The 22,788-nt window shown below is 42.2% G+C and overlaps 1 long non-coding RNA gene across 5 annotated transcripts in view; it reads left to right on the forward strand.

Moving 5' to 3' along the window:
• Positions 1 to 4,991: 4,991 nt before the first annotated feature.
• Positions 4,992 to 22,788, forward strand: part of LOC148133198 (uncharacterized) — a 187,918-nt gene continuing 170,121 nt past the window's right edge. For all 5 annotated transcript variants that reach the window (XR_015746578.1, XR_015746575.1, XR_015746574.1 and 2 more), the window contains exons 1-2: positions 4,992 to 5,071; positions 16,870 to 16,999. This is a non-coding gene — a long non-coding RNA (uncharacterized LOC148133198). The remainder of the gene's footprint in view (positions 5,072 to 16,869; positions 17,000 to 22,788) is intronic.

The raw sequence follows: 22,788 nt of genomic DNA on the forward strand, positions 1-22,788 counted from the left end.
GTCCTCCTGTCCTTGAGTCAGCACAAATCATGTTGGCATGAGTTGCACTGTCCCAATAGCTGAACCCTATTTTTTTCAGTAACTAGACCAGCAAGCAATGGTATCCATGATGGTGCTATGTTTGCATGAATAATGTCACAGAATTATCTGATATATCCAGATAGGATCAGAAAGTCCACATATGTGGATAGCTATAGGTAGTCTTTGATTTACAACCATGATTGGGCCCAGACTTTGGGTCATAAATCAGGGGAGTTGTTAAGTGTGTCACCATATAATCTGACTCAATTTTATGACCATCTTTATGATAGTCATAAAGGGAATCACCATGGCTAAGTGAACCATGTGTTTGTTGAATTCAGCATATCCAATGGGCTATCAAAAATTGTGGCCATGTGACTATGGGATGCTGCCCTGGTCATAAATGTAAGTTGGTTGCTACACACTTGAAATGCAGTGGCACAACAAGCTGCAAAGCATCCTTTCCAAGGCTGTTGCATTGTTAATTTGTCATTAAGCAGCGAGTTGTTAAGAGAGGACTACTTGTATTGTCAGCTAGATGAATCAGGCATACAATTTGGAACCAAACAAATTAATCTCAAACAGATAAATAAATCTGCAGAGAATCTGGCAGAGATGAATTCATCAGAATGACCTTAAGATGAGAATCATAGTGAATATGAAGCTCTTAATTTGGCAACTTAATTTGTTTCTTATCTTTGGAACTTCAGAGTTTTCCATCTCTGCTACTCATATCCTAATGGAAGCATAGTTCATATAATACACAAGATAGCCAATGGTTTAGTTGACTGGATAATCATCAACCAAATGAGTGGAAGTGAGGAGCACTTGCGGGAAGCTGTTGAGATATGGATTGGGAGTTTTGCCAATCTATGCACCATGGAGTCCTTGGTGTTCTCTGGGCTTGGTTGTTTGTGTGAACTCCATAATTCAACCCTTACCTACAGATATCCTCTCTCATTGGAATCTAGCCACCGTCACACATTCTTTGCTTCTTCTTCCTATACAATCTGGATTGTTGTAGCGGTTGGAGGTATAAGGCTTCATTTTGTTTCAATGCATTTCTAAGTGACTCAGTATGTGGCTTTGCCAGAAAACGCCTGTGGCATGATGAGATGTTGCAAATAAGCCCTTTCAAGTGTGTGAGTTATTCACATTCTTCCTTCTTTTAAAAACCCAGGAGAGAATATCCACAATTCATTCCAGCAGCCAAGAATTATGGCTTAGGCCTTTCACACTTAAAGTATGTGCCTGCTTCCTTAATCTAGATTAATATTACATAATATGCCCCCTCCAAAGGCTATGCTAAATGAGAAGTTTTTAAAATGTTCCCAATTTGTTTTATCTTCATGTAATGTGTCAGCTGATCATGATCACATTTCAAATATCTGCTCTGAAAGGAAGACACTTAGGGTATTCTATATGGGTAATAACACCAGGGAAGTTGGAAGGCCGTAATCCTTTCACCCTTCATTTTTCTATCTGATTTGTCATTCTTTTTAGCACCATATTAAAACATCAGCATGATATCAATGGGGCAGCTTCCAGAGAATATTTAACAGTTAATTATGTTGTACTTGAACATACCATAATTTGATATGGTTGGTTCTACTACATTTTTGTAAATGTGAAACAGAAACAGAAGAAGAGGAAAATATAATATATCTATATAAGCATTTCCTACCCCGTTGCCCTCCAGATGTGATAATTCTCCAACTTTCCAACTTCCCATGCTAGTCAGTCTTGGCCATGCTGACTAGCAATTCTAAAAGTTCCCCTCCCAATACATCTCATGACTCAGATTTTAGGAGTCTATGAAACAATACTTGAGCCATAAAGTGAACTGTATACGGTAGACCAGGGCAGGGGTGGGCTGCTGGGGGTTCGAAGGGGTTTGGGAGAGCCCCTAGCTAAGATTATGTGCAGTTTGAAGAACCCCAAATCCCACTCCTGGCTGGCCCTGCCCACCCCACCCCACCCCTCCAAGGAGTCCCCATGTGGCTCATTTTGGATGCAGGTAAGTGCAGGGCGCACGCAGAGGCTCCGGGAGGGCAAAAATGGGTCTCCCAGAAGTTCAGGAAGACTGGAAATGGGCCTGTTTCTGGCTTCCAGACAACCTCTGGAGCTTGGGGAGGCTGTTTCTGCCCTCCCGGAGGCTCAAGGAAAGCCTCTGGAACCCGGGGAGAACAAAAATGCTCCCCCCCCCCCCATGGTGCAGGAGGCTGACTAGGCCATGCCCACCATGGCCACGCCCACCCAGCAACTGGGCAGAGAACCCTTTGCTAAAATTTTTGAAACTCACCCCTGAACCAGGAGTGTCAAACTTGCAGCCCATGGGTTGGATGTGTCATGTGCTGGCCATGCCCACCTCTATTTTAGCAAAGGGAAAAAAGTCATAATACATCACGTGATGTCACCGGGACGATGCGAGTTTGACACTCCTGCATTTTAACAGACAGGGTGAGCTGGAAAGGAAGGATCAGGGCCAGTGGTGGGATTCAAATAATTTAACAACCAGTTTTCTGCTCTAATGATTTCTTCCAACAACCAGTTCACCAAACTGCTCAGAAAGTTAACAACCGGTTCTTCCGAAGTGATTCGAACTGGCTGAATCCCACCACTGATCAGGGCAATTATATTATCTCTACTACTGGTTTTTGGATATCCTGTTTTTAGTCTGTATTAACTTGAGGAACAAATTTCCAATTCTTTGAATAGCAGTTTCTATTACTGTACATATTTTAAACGTGTAGTTTTCTTTCTTAAAGTAAGCATCTTTGTTTTATACCGTGGATCTATTGTCATACTGAAATTATTGCTGCTTTGTTTATATTTGAATATCACAAGAGGAAATTAGTGCATGAAGTCTTATGCTGTAAACGGTTTGTTTTTAATCCCATCCAACTTGGAGTGTATGAGAAACCCATAGTTCCAAGCCCACAAAAACCAAATTCCATTATTAAGATTATTTATAGATGTACTGTATATCTCAACATGCTTATAAACATTTCCAATGATTTAAACATTTTATTAGGTTATAAGATAAAATACAAAATACAAAAGTAAATAGGAAGACACAGTGGTGGGAAATGGGGAAAGAAAGGTGAGGAGGGACTGGGGAAAAGAAAAGAAGAAATGTTGACTTCTGACTCCCTCTGTTGCAGTAAAATAAAGCATCGACATCAAACCACATAACCATAACATAAACTAGCCATTTCTATAAAAATATATAACTCTAATCAGTAAAACCCAAAGTCAAGGTTTCATTTTTTTCCACTTCAAGCACAAAGTTCAGAAGCACTCTCCATGTGGAAATGAAGGTACTTATATACTTTTCTTTAACCAAAAGTCGTTTTAGCCATTTCTGCCAACTCCATCAGCTTCTGTATCCATTCGTCCATAGTGGGAATCAAAATGTCCTTCCATTTTTGTTCATACAACAGTCTTGTTTCTGTCAGCATATATAAGATCAAAGTTCCAATTTTTTTCTCCAAGCCTTTTTCCATTAAAATGCTTATAAACATTTAAATAGCAACAATTTCACATACTGTATAGGAAATATATTCCCCCCAAGGCCAGACTTTCACCTCCATCAAGCACTCTACTGACACTTCAGGTACCACTCAGAAATATCTCAGCAGCTTGATGGAGGTGAAAGTCTGGCCTTGGTGGGATTATATTTCCTATATACAGTATGTTAAATTGTTGGTATTTAAGGTAGATTTGATCTGTCTGCCCAATGATTGGAAAGACTCTATTGCCAGATAAATGAAAGCAAACTACAGACAGTGTTAGAAGATGTAAAACTGTATGTCAGTTTGATCTCATTCTTTTTCCAGATTTCCTGTAACCTTGACATGAAAATAAGTTCTGTAGAAATCTTTCTTCCTCCCTTTGTTCATCCCTCCCTCCCTCCCTCCCTTCCTTCCGACACAAGAAATTGGCACATAATGTTTTCAAATTATGTAGTCAATATCTCTGACTGACTGAGACCACGCATATTTATTTGGATATCCATAACATTTACTTTCACATAAATGCTGCCACGGATCAAATTATTAAAGTAGATCACAATATTTGGAATGTAGATGCATCCATCCAACTGGCGAAGGCCTGAGATAACTTTCCAGGCATTCCCAAAGCTCCTCCCCTCTTCCGCTCTTATGGCGTCTATAGACTTATGGATTTTTACATGGCTCATTAAGAATATGTTAGCTTTTGGAAACCTATTGTGATGATTGGGGAGAATGTTGGCTTTTCAGCAGGAGAATCAAATGGAAAATAAGGGTGTATTACAATTTTACAAGTCTCTTGGAAATTTCATCTAAAAAGATCAAGGGAAGCTGAAATTGCTTTTTTTTTTCTTACGGAAAAGGCTAAAACCATTTCAGTTTTCTCTTACTTTAGAAGAAAAACAAAATAAACTCAAGATGGACACAGGGTAAAGGTAACTGGAAGTATCAGCAGCATGACAAGTTAGGGAGCAATAAAATGATTTGGTGCATGCTAGTCTAAAATTCATTGTCATTTTATAGGTGTATTGCCACCTATATGGATCCACACTTGCCACTTATATCTGTGTAACACAAACCCATGCTCCTAACAGCTTGTTTACAAATACAGAAAGCACAGGTGCCAGACCAAGGATGTATATGGCTTTTCTATCCAATTACTTTTTCTTCTAATAGGATAATGATTGGGTAGGAAAAACAAATGCAGGGCTAGCCCCATAGAACCTCTAACTTTGCTTCGAATAGCAGTGGTTTTATAGGCATCCTTAAAGGACCATCAGAGATCTACTCAAGTATCTTGTATATTTCAATGCATGCCAGGGTATTCTTTAGTCAGGCATTGTGCATTTTCCAAGAATGATGCTCCAACTTCCCCTTTGACATTTAAAGGGACCTTGAGTTGAACTTCTCAAATTGCATTGCACAACTGTTTGGAGCAATGAGATGCCAATAGCTAGTCCTGGACAGATCAGTTCCCACTCAGTTGGTAATGGAATTCACACACTAGTATTGTAGCCCTGTAGGATCAAATCATGGAGGTAAGTATCAATATTTTCAGTGTTTTTAAAGAAAGGGGGAAAGAATGGATAATGATAACCACCTATGACTTTGTATTCAGATTTCTGAAGTGCAAATTTTGGTTAACAAAAGCAACAGATTCTTGGCAAATAACTGGATGAAAAAATATAAGAGGACTATTCTATCTTGCTACCCAGTTTATTGTTCTTGAAATCTAATTTATGGGTTACATGAACCTTTGGATCAGTGTGTCCAACCTTGGCAACTTTAAGACATACCTGGCTGAGGAATTCTGGGAATTGAAGTCCACCAATCTTAAAGTTGCCAAGGTTAGACAGCCTTGCATTAAATGTAATCCAAAGTTCCTTATGTTACAAAGTTATCTTCTTTCTAGAGAATTTCACCACTCAAACAGAAATAATGTGTAAGTGGCCTTTTTCTCAGTGGAACTGAGACTATAACTCAGCTTTCCTAACATTATCCAGATATATGGTCACTGGTTACCAACATCCCAATCATTATGTTGCCCAGGCTTATACCTTTCTGATTTAACATATCTCGAAGGCACCAACCTGGGGAGAGCTGTTGTAATATATTTCTTTCAAGCCTCTGTTTTGTGAACCAGGGACATGACTCTTGGGTAGCCACCTAGAAAGAACCAAGGGTGTGGAGGAAAAGAAAGAGCAATGCTTGTTCAATAGAAAATAACTCAAAATAAAAGAAAAACAAGGAGATGGAATGTAAAGAGAGCTGACTGAATAGGCTCAAACTGACATCATGGATTCCTTTGTTCCAATGCTTTGTTCCCAATGGATACATTAATTACAAAGACTTTACTCCACTGGTGTTATGTCCTAATTAAAATTAGGCTGTGTATGTCATTGTTTCTGAGAGTCTTTGGCCTCATGGCTGGAATAAAGCTCCAAATGTTTGCAATACAATGGAAAGAAGTGAGGTGGTCAGATTTTGGCAGGCAAGAAAAGAGAAAGAGGGAGGGAAAAAGGGACATTGTAACCTGCTGAGAGTTTGGAGCTCAGTTTTGGGATATATAAAAATCCTCCAGCCAGTATGTTGTCAACATAGACAATTCATGGTATGTGACAACTGATGCTTAACTCAGTCAAGCTCCATATTTATTTGTTTCGGGAAAGGAGAGTAGAAGGTTCTGTTTTTTTTTTTTTATGCTTTCCTGATTTTGGCTCATCAGTTTTTATATTCTCCTTCTCATTGCTGTCTATGGCACCTGTCTCTGTAATAAATTAAGTGTCCAACCGCCTTTAATGAATCCTAGGGGAAGGAGCTGGAAAGTTATTGCAGGATGACATGTCCTTTTGACAACAGATATGCCAGGAAACACACACTCATTCAAATCTGTTAGTGTTATGATAGGAGGTGATCCATGTCTCAGCCAGTGGGTTTTAAAATATTTGCATTTAACAAACACAGACACACTTAATAGGTGGGGATGATTAACTCTGACATCACAGGAGCAAGTTGCTAAAATATGTGCTTGGATGAATTGGAGGGAAAAGATTACTTTACATTTCTGTGAATTTTTCTCTGGGTGCTACCTTAAGAGGAGTTTCGTTAGCTATTGTTCTAACGGAACAAGGAGTCACTCAACCAGACTTCAGTGGTGCCCTTTGGGACCAATCCCATGCTGTGGTTGCGCCATGCCATTTTACAAAATGAAAATCTTTTGGTAAATAAATACTGGGTGTAGGTTTTGACCATAGAATATCCTCTTTTGCAGAACCCTGCAAACCCCAAACCACATTTCATGTTTCTGTTTTTGAAAGGTGGAACTTCCCAGGAGTTTTGGGGCGTGAGGCACAAAGAAGCTGGGAAGAGAAGAGATAAAAGGAACATATAGTTCGGCTCGGTCTTCATGGTTTTGCATGGAAACAATTCCTGCACGTTTGCAACTTTTTTGTTCTCAGAAAGCCACACTTTGCCTGTTTCTATTAATCCTGGTAATTCTGAGAAATGTGTGCAGTTCGTTCCAATCTTGCCCATAATGACAAAATGGCTGAAAGCAAGACGAGATGTTTCCCTCCCCCCTCTTCTTTTGTAACCTTTCTCTCTTTTTACTGGACCCATTCTCAGTGTGGTTTAAACTTTACACTCGCTTCCCTGTTGTTCTGGAGTGTTTGCATGAACTCCATGAACCTCATCACGTGTGCTGGTATTTATGTTGACACAGGCAGCTTTGCAAGCCTTCTGTTTGTCTTGCCACCACATCTATATGGTTTGGCAGGAGCCCACAGCTTGGTTTCGACTGCTTATAAATCAGCCTCCCCCCGCCACTCCCCATCCCCATGCATACACTTTAGCACCAAACTTTTTTTTTTTTAATGTATCCAAGGCTGGGCTTCTTTCCCTGCCATGGCTCAAATGGACCTGCATTTGCAGTTTTGCTGGGAGTCTGTTCTGCAGGTAGTTGGCTTAGTAAATTGCTCCCCCCACCCCAAATAATCTCCCAGTTCTGCATCTTCCAACATGCTCCTTGTTATTTCAGTTAGGGAACAATTCTTCATCTCTGCCATGCCCTATTTTTCTGGGGTCAGGTTACTGTGGTTTCATGCACAGTCCTTTGCTCTTTTTTAGATACATTGGGACCTGGTATATACTTTCCCCCATTGACTGTGTGCAATACTTTCTGCATTATCTGAAAGCACCACAAATCCTTTTTAAAGCCTCTAGCATTTGATTCTTTTGACTGAGGAACAGCAAAAGGTGAATTTTGCATAACAGTCTGTGGATCTGAGGAAAATAGTTGTTTCCACCCAGAGGCATCTGAGGAAGTTGTTGTGAATCAATAAAAGTTACTAACATAAATGCAAATCAGGGTTTGGAAACCTGCACACCTGATTGGCCCTTATACAACAACTAGGGATTGGTCCATAAGTAGTCCCTGATTGGCCACTATTTGGACACTTCTCATTGGTTATAAGTTTGAACTTATGGCACATGTCATTGGTTAATAAGGTAGCAGATAACCCTATAAAAGGGTTGCTGTTGCCCATAACCTTGCTCTGTTCTGTTCTATTTACGATTATTAAAGAGTTGAAGTCACTGGTCAGATGTCTGGTCTCCATTATTTCCCAAACTTAACACTGGCGACGAGGGTGGGATACGGAGACCGAAGAGCTGACTGAGTTACAGAGCAACCAACAGAGCACGTGGTCGAACACGCACCATCAACGGCAACATGGCCAGCGGTGCCGTACCACCCGCTCCATTCAACCCAGAAACCGAAGACTGGGAGGCATACATGGACCGGTTCCAGATGTTTCTGGAGACCAACAATTTGAAAGATGCAACAACCAGCAAAAAAAGAGCTATCTTTCTAACTCACTGCGGGCCTACCGTGTTTAAAATGGCAAAATCACTTGCCAAGCCAGCAGAGGTAAAAGAGATGGACTGGGACGTCCTCGAGCCCTTACTCTACGGGCTCACTATGCGCCCACCGTGCCAACCTTAGTCAGAAGACACGAATATTACCAGAGGGACCAACGGAAGGCGAAAGCCTTGCCAATTACATCGCGGACCTCCGCAACCTTGGAGGCCTCTGCGGATTCGCCGACTTAGAAGAAGCCCTCCGGGACCGCCTGGTTCTGGGCCTAGAAGACGGCACGATCCAGAGCAAAATTATGGCTAAGGGGACATCAGCCTCAACGATGCCCTTAAAGAAGCCTCGGCAGCGGAGGCGACCAAGAAGTCGGCAGCCCGAATGCGCCGCACCAACGCACCGCTACGTAAACTCGCCAAAGATACCTCGCCTCGCTCAGAGAGACACCCGGTATCGACTCACCACGAAGACCTAGAATCCCCATCAGAAAGCGATGAGGAAGAGGTCAACCGACTCCGAGGAACGAGACCAGTTCACACAACCCTCATTCCGACCGTGTGCAGGATGTGGGCGAATCACCCACGATCCAACTGCAAATTCCTCGACGCACTCTGCCGAAATTGCGGAGACGAGGTCACATCGCAAAGGTTTGCAGAAGCAAACAAAACTCCAAACCCGACAGGCGAATGCCAATCTTCAGGATTCTTCAGCACACACGAAAAACTGAACCACCAATGGGGAAACCACTCCTACAGAAACAAGCCGTCCACCACTTCCATCAGGCGTGAAGAAACCAGGCGGAAGAGACCCACCAAACAATCACCATTGGCCACGCTACATCCCTTGATGCCGGGAAAATCCGGTAAAAGGTCGCCATCGAAAACAAACCTTGCGTGATGGAGGTAGACTCGGGATCTTCCTCTCGATGGTGTCGTGAAACGCTCCAACAGCTCATTCCAACGATTCGCCGCCAAGACCTTAACCCTCAAAGGGTTATACTCAAAGACTATCAGAACAACCGAATTCCCGTCGTCGGGTCCCGCAGATTCAGATCTCTTTCAAGGACCGTACCGTCGCTCTGCCACTGACTGTCATGGACGCGACAGGCCTAGTCTTTTAGGCCTTCAATGGTTCAGGCCGCTCGGAATTACTGTGGCCGGAGTCCACCGAGCGAGAGCAATGATTGGGAGGAAGCACTGTGCAAGAATTCCAAGACGTTTTGCGAACAGACTAGGCAAGTACAAGGGGACCCCGATCTCGTTTAACTTGAACCCTGAGATAGCACCCATCCGCCTTAAGCCACGTCGGGTGCCATTCGCCTTGAAGCCTAAAATCGACGAACAACTCGATAAGCTAATAGCGCAGGGCGTGCTGGAACCCACCGACCACGCCCGCTGGGAGACCCCTATAGTAACGCCTATCAAGCCTGATGGGTCACTGAGAATTTGCGGAGACTACCAGGCCACCTTAAACCATGCACTACAGCAAAGTGCATATCCAGTGCCGGTAGTGCAACACTTGCTCCATTCCCTGGGTGGCGGAAAGTTTTCGCTAAACTAGATCTAGCCCAGGCGTATCAGCAATTGCCTGTAGATCCTACCACGGCAGAAGCGCAAAACTATCGTAGCATAGGGCGCATTTAAATGCAACCGGCTCCAGTTCGGGGTAAGCGTTGCCCCGGAATCTTTCAGAGTTTAATGGAAAGGTTGTTACAAGGGATCAGAGGGGTCGTACCATATTTCGACGATGTACTCATCGCCGCCCAACAAAGACATCCTAGAAAAGCGACTCAGAGAGGTTTTGAAGATTCCAAAACGCAGGCCTCAGAGTTAAAAAGATAAATGCCAGTTATGTACCGAAAAAGTAGAATTTTTGGGATACCTCCTGGACAGCCAAGGAATCCATCCCACCGAAGACAAAGTAAGGGCGATTAAAAGGCCCCCACTCCAAGGAACAAGGCAGACCTACAGGCGTTCCTTGGACTTATCAATTTCTATAATGTCTTTTTACCCCACAAAGCAACGGTAGCAGAACCATTGCATAGACTATTAGACAAAAAAGCAACGTGGGTTTGGGGACAACGGGAACAATGTGCTTTCCAACAAGTAAAGAAATTGCTAACTTCTGATTCTGTACTTATGCAGTACAACGAGACTCTTCCGCTCACTATCACGTGTGACGCATCACCTTTTGGGGTTGGGGCAATTCTGGCCCACGTATTACCAAATGGAGCGGAAGCCCCATCGCATTTTTTTGAACCCTAGCTAAAGCTGAAAGAAATTATAGTCAGCTGGACAAGGAAGCTTTAGCTATTGTGGCTGCAGTTAAAAGATTCCATGAATATGTTTATGGCGTGCGTTTGCGATAATTACTGATCATAAACCGCTACTGGGGATCATTGCGGGTAATAAACCAACCCCGTATATATTGTCCCCAGAATGACCCGTTGGTCTGAATTCTTGGCGGCCTACAACTACACCTTGCAACATCGCCGGGAAATCAATTCTCCACGCTGATGCATTGAGCAGAACACCGCTCCCAGACTCTGTTGTAGATCCAGCCCCAACCATCTCAACACTACAGATCGAAGCTCTACATGCGCCACCATTGACGGCTAGAGACATTGCCTTTGAAACGAAACGCGACCCAGTTCTGCAACACATCCTGCGCTGGGTTGAACGGGGGTGGCCGACGGACCAAATAGCACCGGAATGGGCGCCTTTCAAAGCCCGCCAAACCGAACTGTTTTCCCAAAAGGCTGTATCTTGTGGGGCGATCGAGTCGTAATCCCTGGCAAATTGCAACAAACTGTTTTGGCGGTATTGCATGAGGGACATCCGGGTATCGTGCGGATGAAAGCACTCGCACGCAGCTACGCTTGGTGGCTGGGAATCGACAAAAGAATCGAGGCCTGGGTCGCTACTTGTCAACGTTGCCAGGACGTCAGCAACGCCCACCTAAAGCAAGCCCAACCGAATGGGAAACTCCGAGGGGACCTTGGTCCCGTATTCATATTGACTTTGTGGGGCCTACTAAAGGACACACTTTCCTTATTACTGTCGACGCCTATTCAAACTGGCTCAGATTCATCGAATGAATACAACTACAACGGACTCAGTCATCAATAAATTAAACAGACTATTTGCCACACACGGGTTTCCGGACGTGTTGGTCTCGGACAACGCCCACAGTTTACTGCATTACCCTTTGAACAATTTCTTGCTGATCGAGGCATCCGCCATGCGCTAACCTCGCCCGCGCACCCTGCGGCGAATGGACGTGCAGAACACATGGTACAATTTGTAAAAAGACCCTTCACAAAATGGAATTTGGCAACATCGACGAGAAAATCAATCGAATTCTCTTGTTGCAGCACATCACACCCACAGCGTGACCAACAAAACGCCCGCTGAACTTCTTATGGGGCGAAACTACGATCGCACCTTGATGGCTCCACCCGCATTCGCACCGGAAAAGCCCTTCGGCTCCAGCAGCAAATGCCGGGAATTTGAGGTAGGCGATTTAATCTTTGCCAAAAACTTTTCCGCGACCCGTTATGGATACCGCAACCGTTACCCACCTTACCGGGCCTAGATCTTACCGCCTGCTAACGGACGATGGGAGGGTGTGAAACGCCACATAGACCAACTCCGATCGAGATTACCACCCAGCACCCATGACTCCCGGGTTCACCAACTCAAGGGGAGGAAATATCGAGAAATTGACTTTGATATGACAAATAGCGGGCCAACGGAAACCCTACGGCCCAGCGGAACACCGAACTTGAAGCGGGAGGAGTTGAATTTTCAGGGAACTTTAATACGGGGAAACCGAACTGCAAAACCCGAAGAAACACGGAGTAGCAGAGACAACCACAGTGGAAGTAGCACGGAATCACCGTGCAGCGGAACTGAATTTAATAAAGATCACCCAAACGCTCCACCGAACCGGACCTTAGACCAAAACCGGTGGAGCCACGGAAATCATCCAGACAGACCAAACGGCCTGTCTATCTTGAGGATTTTATTACAGCTCCCCTCAAACGGAACCCAAGGGGAGGGTGTTGTGAATCAATAAAAGTTACTAACATAAATGCAAATCAGGGTTTGGAAACCTGCACACCTGATTGGCCCTTATACAACAACTAGGGATTGGTCCATAAGTAGTCCCTGATTGGCCACTATTTGGACACTTCTCATTGGTTATAAGTTTGAACTTATGGCACATGTCATTGGTTAATAAGGTAGCAGATAACCCTATAAAAGGGTTGCTGTTGCCCATAACCTTGCTCTGTTCTGTTCTATTTACGATTATTAAAGAGTTGAAGTCACTGGTCAGATGTCTGGTCTCCATTATTTCCCAAACTTAACAGAAGTAGTCAAGCAAATCCAGCATTGGGAGGATCATAGATGGAGCATTGCATTGCAAGACATATTATCTTTGAACATGGAAATGACATCGATGCATGTACAAAGGAGGCGGAGTTTGCAATATCACGCTCCATCTGCCATCATGCTGATTGTGATCTCTCTCTATTTGTGGCCCATAGAAGCCACTGGGTACTACCTGTAGGCCAGAGGTGGTATTCAGCCAGTTCTGACAGGTTCTGAAGTACTGGTAGTGGAAATTTTGAATAGTTCAGAGAACCAGTAAATACCACCTCTGACTGGCCCCTGCCCCCATCTATTCGCTGCCTCCCAAGTCTCAGCAGATCAGCTGGGTCTTCTTTTGTTGCCCTGCAAAGGAAAACGCAGCTGGAAATCAGGTTAGTGGGATGGCGAGGGAATGGGGATTTTACAGTATCCTTCCCCTGGAGTGGGGTGGAAACAGGGATTTTACAGTATCCTTCCGCTGCCACGCCCACCAAGCCATGCCCACCAAGCCACGCCCACCAAGCCACACCACACCCACCAAGCTATACCACGCCCACCAAGCCACGCCCACAGAACCGGTAGTTAAAAAAATTGAAAACCACCACTGCTGTAGTCTAGGGCTGTCAAATTCCCGGACCACGGACCGGATATGTTATGCACTGGCCATGCCCACACCCGGTTTAGCAAAGGGGAAAAAAGTTCCGTTACATCACATGTTGCTGCCGTGATGATATGAGTTTGACACCCATGCTCTAGCCCTTTCGCCTTTATACTTTATGCACACCTGGACTGACTTATAATGGCAAAATGTTCTTTGGTTAAACATTTCAAATTACAAACAGCATCTCTGTGTCTCTGGAGGAGCTTGGTGCTGGCATCAGAATGATGAAAGCATCACACCACAAATGCCACCACTTTTTGACATCCCATTGCACGTACAAACGAGGTGGCCCCTTTTCTCAGGATGCATTCATGATTGTATCTTCCTTTCCCCCTTTACAGTCACCACTGTCTTTGCCCCCTTTCCCAGTGCTATAAATGCATTTGTGTGACTGCAGCATTTTATTGCTTGCATAACAATGGCTGCCATTAAACCTCATTCTCGTTTCATCCTTTCTCTGTGATATAGTTTACTGAGAACAGACTAGACACCAGATCTGTTGAACTGAGCGCCTTTTGTCTAATGTGCAGTGGAATCTTACAGAACTTCTCTCAGCTGAAGACATTTTGTCCATTTGTCAAGTAAATGATAAATTTATGTTAATTTGGGTCAACAGAACTTTCTTTCTCCTTAATACAATTAGAGGTTGCTGTAGAATTAAAACAGATGCCATTGAAGACCCAAGTGCAATTCATTACTCTTATCTATCTTCTTTCTGGCCTATTTTTATACTGGCTGATATGACTCACTACTTTTGGAATGCATTGTAGCAGGTTTTCTCTCTCCTTTTCTTGGGACAATCAGTTTGCAAATTACCATAATCTTTTGCATTTCTCTCCCCCCCCACCTCCCCTCACCAGCAAACACATTTTTGTCTACATCTTGCTCTTCTGGGCCATGCAGATTACACCTTTCCTTCCTCTTCCATTTTCTGCTGCATGTATCACAGTTTGTTAACGTCTAAGCAATTAATTCAAAATAAAAACGAATAGCAAATATTAGCTGTTCAAATAAACCTGCAATATTCTTTATATGAGTTACATGAAGATTTAGACTTTCTCCCCTTCTCTTCCAGATGGTTATTGAATAGCTTTTGAAAATACCCATCTTAAAGCCTGGATATTTTCTCATAGAAGTCTGAGAGGTTTTTTTCAAAAGCCTTTGGCTCAGATTTACATTCTTTAAAATACACAATAGCAGAGTCACCACCAAGCAAATCACCTCAGCTCTTCTACCATTTGCAATGTCCCTGGCTCTTTTCTTCTATGGGTTTCTCCTATCCAGCATGAAGGCAATTCCCTGAAACTTTAGGAACACTAAATGATCAGAGGGAGAATTCTGGTCCTTCCTGCTGCTCCATGAGTGAATATTCCCTGATTCCATTTTTGAAACTTGTCTGCTTTCATTTCTATTGTTTCCTTGAGCTGCTCAGTAGACTCACAATTTCTCTATTCCACAACAAAATTCATTGCACACATACTACAGCTATTGTAGCCCATAATTATATAGGTCATTGACATGTTCTCTCTCTCTGTGTTAATGTTTCTGAGAGCGAGAATTTAATGAGAGCAAGGATTAGTGAAGCAGATTTTATAACAATAAAATCTTCCAATTAGGATTCAGGCCTGGTTATGGGACAGAAATGGCATTGGTCATACATGTTGATGATCTTTGGCAAGAGAGTGATGGGGATAGTGTATCCATCCTCACTCTTCTTGACTTCTTAGTGGCCTTCAACAATGTATGCAGGACCATGGTATCCTTTTGGGCTGGCTATGAGGGCTGTGGCTGGTGGCTTAGTCTCAGGCTGGTTCACCTCCTTTCTCCAAGACTAATTCCAACTGGTGTTAATAGGGAGTAAGAGGTTCAGCTTGGCTACTATCTTGTGCCATGCTATAGGGTTCAGTATTCTCTCCACACCTCACTCCTTTTTAAATTCAAGGTGAGGCCCCTGGGTGAGATCATCTGTCACCATGGGTTGAGGTATCAGCAGTATGCTGATGATAGTCAGCTTTACATCTCCATCCCTGGTGATCCAAGTGATGCTGTGGCTGCCCTTTTGCAGTACCTGGAGGTTGGGAAAGGGGAGGGGCTGGATAAGAACAGCAGGCTTTGACTGAACCCTGACGAGACCGAATGGCTTTGGGTAGATGGGCCACCGAGATTTGAGACTTTGTTATCTTTAATTCTGGATGGAGTTGCACTACCTCATATGGATCCAGTTAACAATTTGGGGGTTCCCGGGGGGGGGGGAGGTTCCCTGAACTCAAAGAGCAGGTGGGTCTAGTGGCTAGGAAAGCCTTTGTGCAGTTTTGGGTTGTGTGCCAATTGTGGCCATTCCTGGATTGGGAGTCTCTGTGTTCAGTCATTCAGGCCCAAGTCATCTCACGACTGAACTACTACATGGGGCTACCCTTGAAGAACATTCAGATGCTACAGCTGTTGCAAAGCACAGCAGCACAGGCAGTTCCTGCGGTCTCAAGAATGGCTCATGTAACACCACTGGTCCACGAGCTGCATGGGTTGCTGGGCTGCTTCCGGGTACATTTCAAGGTGATGGTCATCATTTTTAAAGCCCTTCATGGCATAGGTTCAGTTTACTTGAGGGATTGTCTAATTCCATTGGGATTGGGCTGACCCACCTGTGCTGGTAAAAGAGGCATGTTGCCAGCCTCATCAGCCCAATTATTCCAGCTGGTGGGATCCAGAAGGGACTTCTCTGCCTTTGCTCCTGCCCTGTGGAACATCTTGCCCTTCAGTGTGAGATCAGCCCTGACCCTCCTAATTTTTCTGGAAGAGACTAAAATCCTGGTTCTGCCAGTTAGCTTGGGGCTCTAATGGGGGGAGTATCACAGTGGAAGTGATTGATCCATTAACAACGTATCCCACCTCTCCCCCATCCTGCTTCCCTCTCCCATCTTTTAACTGGGCCATGAATTTCTGGATTTTATACTAACTTGTTTATGCTCTTAGTTTACATAGTTTTTATTTTTAAATTATTGTAAGCCACCCAGAGTTACCTTGAGGTAAGATGGGCGGCCTATAAAATGTTATAAATAAATAAATAATAGAAAGGGGATTTGTTCACAGGAAATCCATTACAGAGAAAAACAAAGCTTGACACCTAACTGACCACATCCTACTAGAAAGAGAATCACAGCATGTTATGCAAGGTTGCCTGTGAAGAAAGGCAAATGTAAGTGATTTCAAAGTAGCAATCTTGTAAAAAAGGAGGCAGACAGAGTAACAGACAAAACAGGGTTACAGAATATATAATTAATGTTCTATGCACACCCTGATATTCCCTTATGGTCAGTGGGTCCAGAGATGCTGAAGAATCCATGTCATTGAATTCATATCTCCCAAAGAACGAAGATCAAGTAGAATAACCATGTAAAGGTCTGATTATAACTCAATATGATTTTCCATTAGTGCGAACAGTACGTGGCAATAACAAATTGTACAGATGAATTTATGTAGCTGTCAAGAAACTGCTAAGACGTGACAAACTTTCTCTCTGGAACCAAAATGATGAAAGATTGCAAAGCAAACATTGTAAGAGGTAAGTTTTCCATTTTAATGTCTGTTTTTACTACATACTTCATTAGGCAGTTGTATTCCATGCTGATTCCACTCACTTGAAGTTCAAGATTTGAAAGCTTTGGAAAGAAAAAAAATAAAGCGTTGTGCATTTGTTTGACCTTGCTCCCCAGTGAGCCTGAAATATTCCCAAGAGGGAGAATTACCCATCTTCACAGGTTCCATAAAGCTTCCTTCTGATTCTTAGAAACTCGGGCCAAGTGTGTGTCTTCATGCATTTCTGCTGGTGCATTTATATGATTATTACTCACATTCACTTTTTTTAAAAAAGAAAAAACAATACTTTTCTCATTTTGCTGGGGGGAAAAAAAAAGCAGAAACACATTTCATAAAGCCAGTGAAGCAAAGTATCAACCAATCTGAAGTCAGAGTACAGTACCTATAAAATGATTGCAATGAAGAAGTTTATAGATGTTTGATAAGAATTGACAGAAGTGGTGGGGATTTTCAATAGGATGAGAACTGAGAGGTTAGTCCCCCCTCCCTTTTTTTCCTGCCATGGTAGAGAAGTTGTGAACTCAGAGACTGAAGAATGACTAAACTCTCCTCCTGTCAAATTCCTAGGAAGGGTGGGAGACGTTTTTGCTGCTGTTACCTGCTTTCTCATTTCCTTCAGCTATCTGACTTCATGATGTCTTGAAGCCACTTGACTGTTCTCACAGGGGGTGCCAGAGAAGGATTTGGTGAACCACAAAAAAGCAAACTGGTAAAGGTCAAATAAATCATGAGAATGCAGGATAAAGTTTTGCTTACTTTTTTGGAGGCTATATTTGGAGGGAAATAGGATCTGCTTATGTGAATGCACATCTATTAAATGTCTGGGAACTTTTTGATGGCTCTCAAATAAAAACTTGGAGAGGAAAGAAATACCAGTGTTGGAATGAGCCAGCAAGTATACAGTTTAGCATATTAGGAAAAGGAATTTTGAAGGAGCTTATGCAGGAATTTCCAACCCTTCTCTTGCCATCTATATCTTCAGGCCTATTCAGTATTATTCACGATTGATTTCTGACATTCCCTGAGGAGCTGGTGCCTTCCCAGTTTATCATCACAGCAACTTTGGAAGGTAGATCAGACTGGGAGATGGTTCTGCATCTGTGGAAATCCAGCAAGCTCCGTGGCTGACTGAGGATCTGAATTCAACATTATCCAGGCTTGCTGTGTTATTCTAATAGAATGAGACTCCTTGTGCTGTAGAGAAAGTGATTTTCTGGTGTGTCCTTCAGGAGAGATTGAGAGAATAGGATACCTTGGGGAAAAATAACTGGAGAGCTCTCTTCAAAAATCATATGAATCTGTTCATTATCATCCCTAAATATAGACCATACAGTAGATTGGGTTTAAATTACAAGAAGGCAAATTCCAGTTGAATATTAGTAAAAACTTTCTTACAGCAAAGCAATTTGATATTGGAACTGGTTACCCATTGTAGAGCAGTGATATGCTTCCTATTGCTAGACACGTTCAACAGAAGCTGGATGGTCATCTTTTGGGAGTGATTTAATTTGGATTTATCCACTGAGCAGATTAATGGACTTAGTAGCCTGCATAGCTCATGCCATGGCATTTATTGCTTTTACAAATATGCATATTAAGTGGCATAAAGGAAGGGAAGTTGAGAGGAAAAAGTTTGTTTTCCTCTTTAAATCATAAACAGCATACTCTAAATTTCTAGGTGTTGTATGAAAGAAAACACTGTCACAGTCTTGAAATTATAGCTGCACTAAGGTTTTTTTCTTTTGGATTTTAACATCATTCTCATGAAATCTATTAGAAAAGAAGTTGTTTCTGATCTTTCACTGTGTAAGTATCAGTTTCATCATATAGTGAAGTCTGCAGCAAGTTTCTTTGGTTGAATAATCTTTGATTCAATCTGGAAAAAAAAAGGATAATGGAATCATGGAAGGGCCATTGGAGATCTTCTAGTCCAATCTCCCCACCCAGGACAGGAATCTTCAGAAGTTCCCAAACAGCTGTTCAACCTTTGCTCAGTAATGAAGTGCCCACAACTTTGAGAGAGAGGCTGTTCCACTGGTTAACAACCCTTAAGTTAGAAAATTCCTCCTTATTTTGAATTTGGATTTTCTTTTGGAAAACTTCCATTGATTTGTTCATGTCCTACTCTTAGGAGCTATGATGAATAAATCCATCTCTTCTTCTCTGTGACAGCCTTTAAGGGTTAGAAGAATGCTATCATGTCTTTCCTTAGTTTTCTCTTATTTATGCTAAATGTCTCCACTTCCTTTAACAGTTCTTTTTTGGTGTTAAAACCCCCCCTCCTTTTCCCTCCCCCTCTTTTTTCCCCCCCCCACCCCCCCTTTTTTTTCTGTGTCCAGAACTAGACATAGTATTCCAGATGTGGTCAAACCAGCAGAGCACAGAGAGGAACTATCAGTTCCCATGCTATTCCACTGTTGACAGCTCACAATTTCATTAATTCTTTTGGCAGCTGAGCATCCTGCTAGCTTATGCTTGATCTGTGGTCTAGCAGAACACCCAGAACCTTCTCACATGTAGTACTGCTGAGCCAGATACCACCTATCTGGTACTCAAGTTTCTGGGTTGTTGTTTTTTTAAAAAAAACCTCTACATTTCTTGCCATTGAACTGCTGGCAAGTTTGTTGAATGGGGCCCAATATTTGTCAATCAAATTCCTTTTGAACCTTGAGCCTCTTTTCTAATACCTCAGAAAATCATCCCTGCTCAAAGTATTCTTTTTGTTTGGTGTCTCAGTAATTGACAGGCTCCACAGACCTGTTGAATGGTCCCCTTTTTCAGTGATTCATTCTTACCTCACTCTAATCTTCCACCTCTAGCCTTGCCATTTCTCAAGTCAGCCATTTCTCTCTTGCCTCTCCCCATTTTACCACAGAGTTTCAGCATCCAGTTTCTGGAGGTTGAACCTTGAATTTTTGTTTTCCAACACTCTTCCAGCTGCCCTAGCAACATATAATCTGGGTTAAAGGGATTAGGAAAAAGTACAGAAAAAAAAGATGCTGAGACTCTAGAAAGGATGAAGAGAAGAGCAACAAAGATGATTACGGGGCTGGAGGTTAAAACATGTGAAGAATAGTTCCAGGACTTTGGTATGCCTAGTCTAATGAAGAGAAGGAGTAGGGTGACCAGCAGTCATCCCCTATTTGAGAGGCTGTCACAAGGAAGAAGGGGACAACCTATTCTCCAAAGCACCTGTGGGTAGGACAAGAAGTAATGGATGGAAGCTTATCAAGGAGAGATCCAACTTAGCTCTGAGGAGACATTTCCTGACAATGAGAACAATTACCTTGTTTAATAGCTTGCCTCGTCTAGAAGTTATGAGTGCTCCATCACTGGAGATTTTAAAGAAAAGATTGGACCAAAGATTGTCCAGAATGGCATAGGGTCTTCTGCTAGAGCAGGGAATTGGACTAGAAGACCTCCTTACAATTCTGTTATTCTGTATTCTATTATGTATATTTGTGCCCAAATTGCCATTTCCCATCACATTATCTTTACAATTTACAGGGGCTTTTAAATGCAATAGAGGAATAGTGGCAAGCAGTCTGGAGAGCCTTAATGCTTTTGTTTATTTTACTTTTTTCTAACCATCAACATTGCCTCACATAGCTTACCATCATCACCACTTCTCAGCATTTTTTTTTTTCCTTCTGAGCCACCAGACAAATGCACATAAATACGTTGAGGGATTGGGAAGGGAGAAGATTTCCTGAGATTAAGACAATGCTTTATTTCTGCTATGGGAAAAAATGCATAAAATGCAGAGATGCTAGAATCCTCAAAGAAGAGATGAAGAGTAGAAAGCCAGGGATTTGGATTGGGCAGAGGAATTTGTGGGCAAGGGGGAAGAACAATTTGAATCTATTTATAGCTTGAGACCTCTTCCCCAACCAATTAAGTGGCCATGCATTTGCTTATAGTGAAATGTCCTCAGTCATATTGTGTGATTTCCTTAGAAGAAGAAACTATTGAATTCCAGAACTGGTGAGTCTGAAAGGTAGATTTGGTGTGTGTGTGTGTGTGAGAGAGATATATAAGAGAGAGGATTTTTGTTCGTGCAAGATTGGTGGCATTTCAGAGGGCATGGCAGGGATTATTTTATGCATTTTGCACTCTTTTTCTGGTTACCTGGAAGCTGCACGTGGATCAGCTCATAATGTTTCTTGTGCGTTCCTTGACTTTCAGAATCAGGAGAAGGGAAAACTATCACAGGCAAATTTCACATTGTTTTATGGAGTAAAAATACTCTTGGTACACTGCCTTTAGAAATGCATACAGCTTTGTATAACTTTGGTTGCATAACAGAAAAAATAAATAGGGATTATGAATGATGGTAGGAGTACTAGTGCATAACAATTTTTAATGTTCCCCCAGGATTTCAAACTGTGAAGAATAGTTATTATACATTATATTTGAAATCTTCACTACTGTCTAATTACGTAGTCCAACTGATGCAGAAAGGCTGTGTTCCCTGAAACTTTTCTGGTCCTGGAATAATATATTTCTGGAGATATATAGAAATTTATAAAAATAAGGAATAAACAATGCAGATAAATTATTAACTGGGAAGGAGGAAGGTTAAAAAAAAACAAAGTTGAAGCTTGGGTTGAGTAAGCAAGAGACAACAAGTAGACAAAATAAGGAAATAAACCTTAGTTAGCCAACAGCTGACAATAAAGAATAGACAAAGTCATTAACCTGAAGTTAATGTGGTATTCTGCTTGGGGCAAGTTGAATTATTGTTAAAAATAGAAGTAAAAACAAACCAACCAACAAAGAAAAATAGAATCATCTGAAAAACCCAGCTGGCTGCTATATCTTCAGAAAAAAGCTATCCATGTGGCTATAAGTGTGAAGGAGGGGAAAAGAAAGAGAGAAAGGGTTTCTTTTGATATAAGAGATGATAATAAATTCACCAAATGTATATTGGTGTATAGTTTTGTGGTGCTATTCCAGGAGGGGTGTTGGTGTTGGCCATTGGACCTCGGAGATACACTTTTCCCAGGGGGGGTTCCACAATTTTGGCCACTAAGGTAATTGCTGCAATAAAAACATTACCCATTTATCTAACATACATATAGAAATAACCTCAAAGAAATAATGAAGTATATTTCCTGTTTCTGATCGATTTTTTTCCAACATACTAACCCATTTACTCTTTTCACAAAATAAAAATAAATGATGAATCATTTTTTAAAGAGACACACACACACAAAAATCACCAAATGTAACTCTAGTTTTAATACTGCTAAAATGTTGGCTGTTCCCATTATTATTGGGTGTATAATCAATCAATCTAGTAAGCAAATCAATTTCCCCCCAAAATGGCATATAGATAAATTAAACATCGAAAACTTCACCACTGAGTCCAGTAAAATTATGCTTAGTGTAAAAATACAATGCAGAAAGGTTTCTTTTCTTTTCTTCTATTCTGTTTCATCCAGTGAAGGTTGGTAGAACTTTTAAAACATAAAAAGGATTTCTTCATAGTTTCCTTGGTTATACTCTGGAATTGTCCATTACAAAAGACAGGAAGCAATTGGATGACTTTTAACAAGACCAGACAAATTCATGAAGGGTGTGGCTATCCATAGTGGTGGTTATTTTCTATCTCTGATGTCTAAGGGGAAATCTTCAAATGCATATTTCTAGGAAGCGCGAGAGTGCTGTTGCCTGTTTGTGGGCTTCCTACAAACATTTGATGGAAAATACACTGCTGGCCTAATTTGCACACTTCTTATGTTTTACACCTGT

This window comes from Notechis scutatus, chromosome 1 (assembly GCF_049901735.1).
Source record: "Notechis scutatus isolate UNSWTSFEM ecotype Mainland chromosome 1, rNotScu1.2, whole genome shotgun sequence".
Taxonomy (NCBI): domain Eukaryota; kingdom Metazoa; phylum Chordata; class Lepidosauria; order Squamata; family Elapidae; genus Notechis; species Notechis scutatus.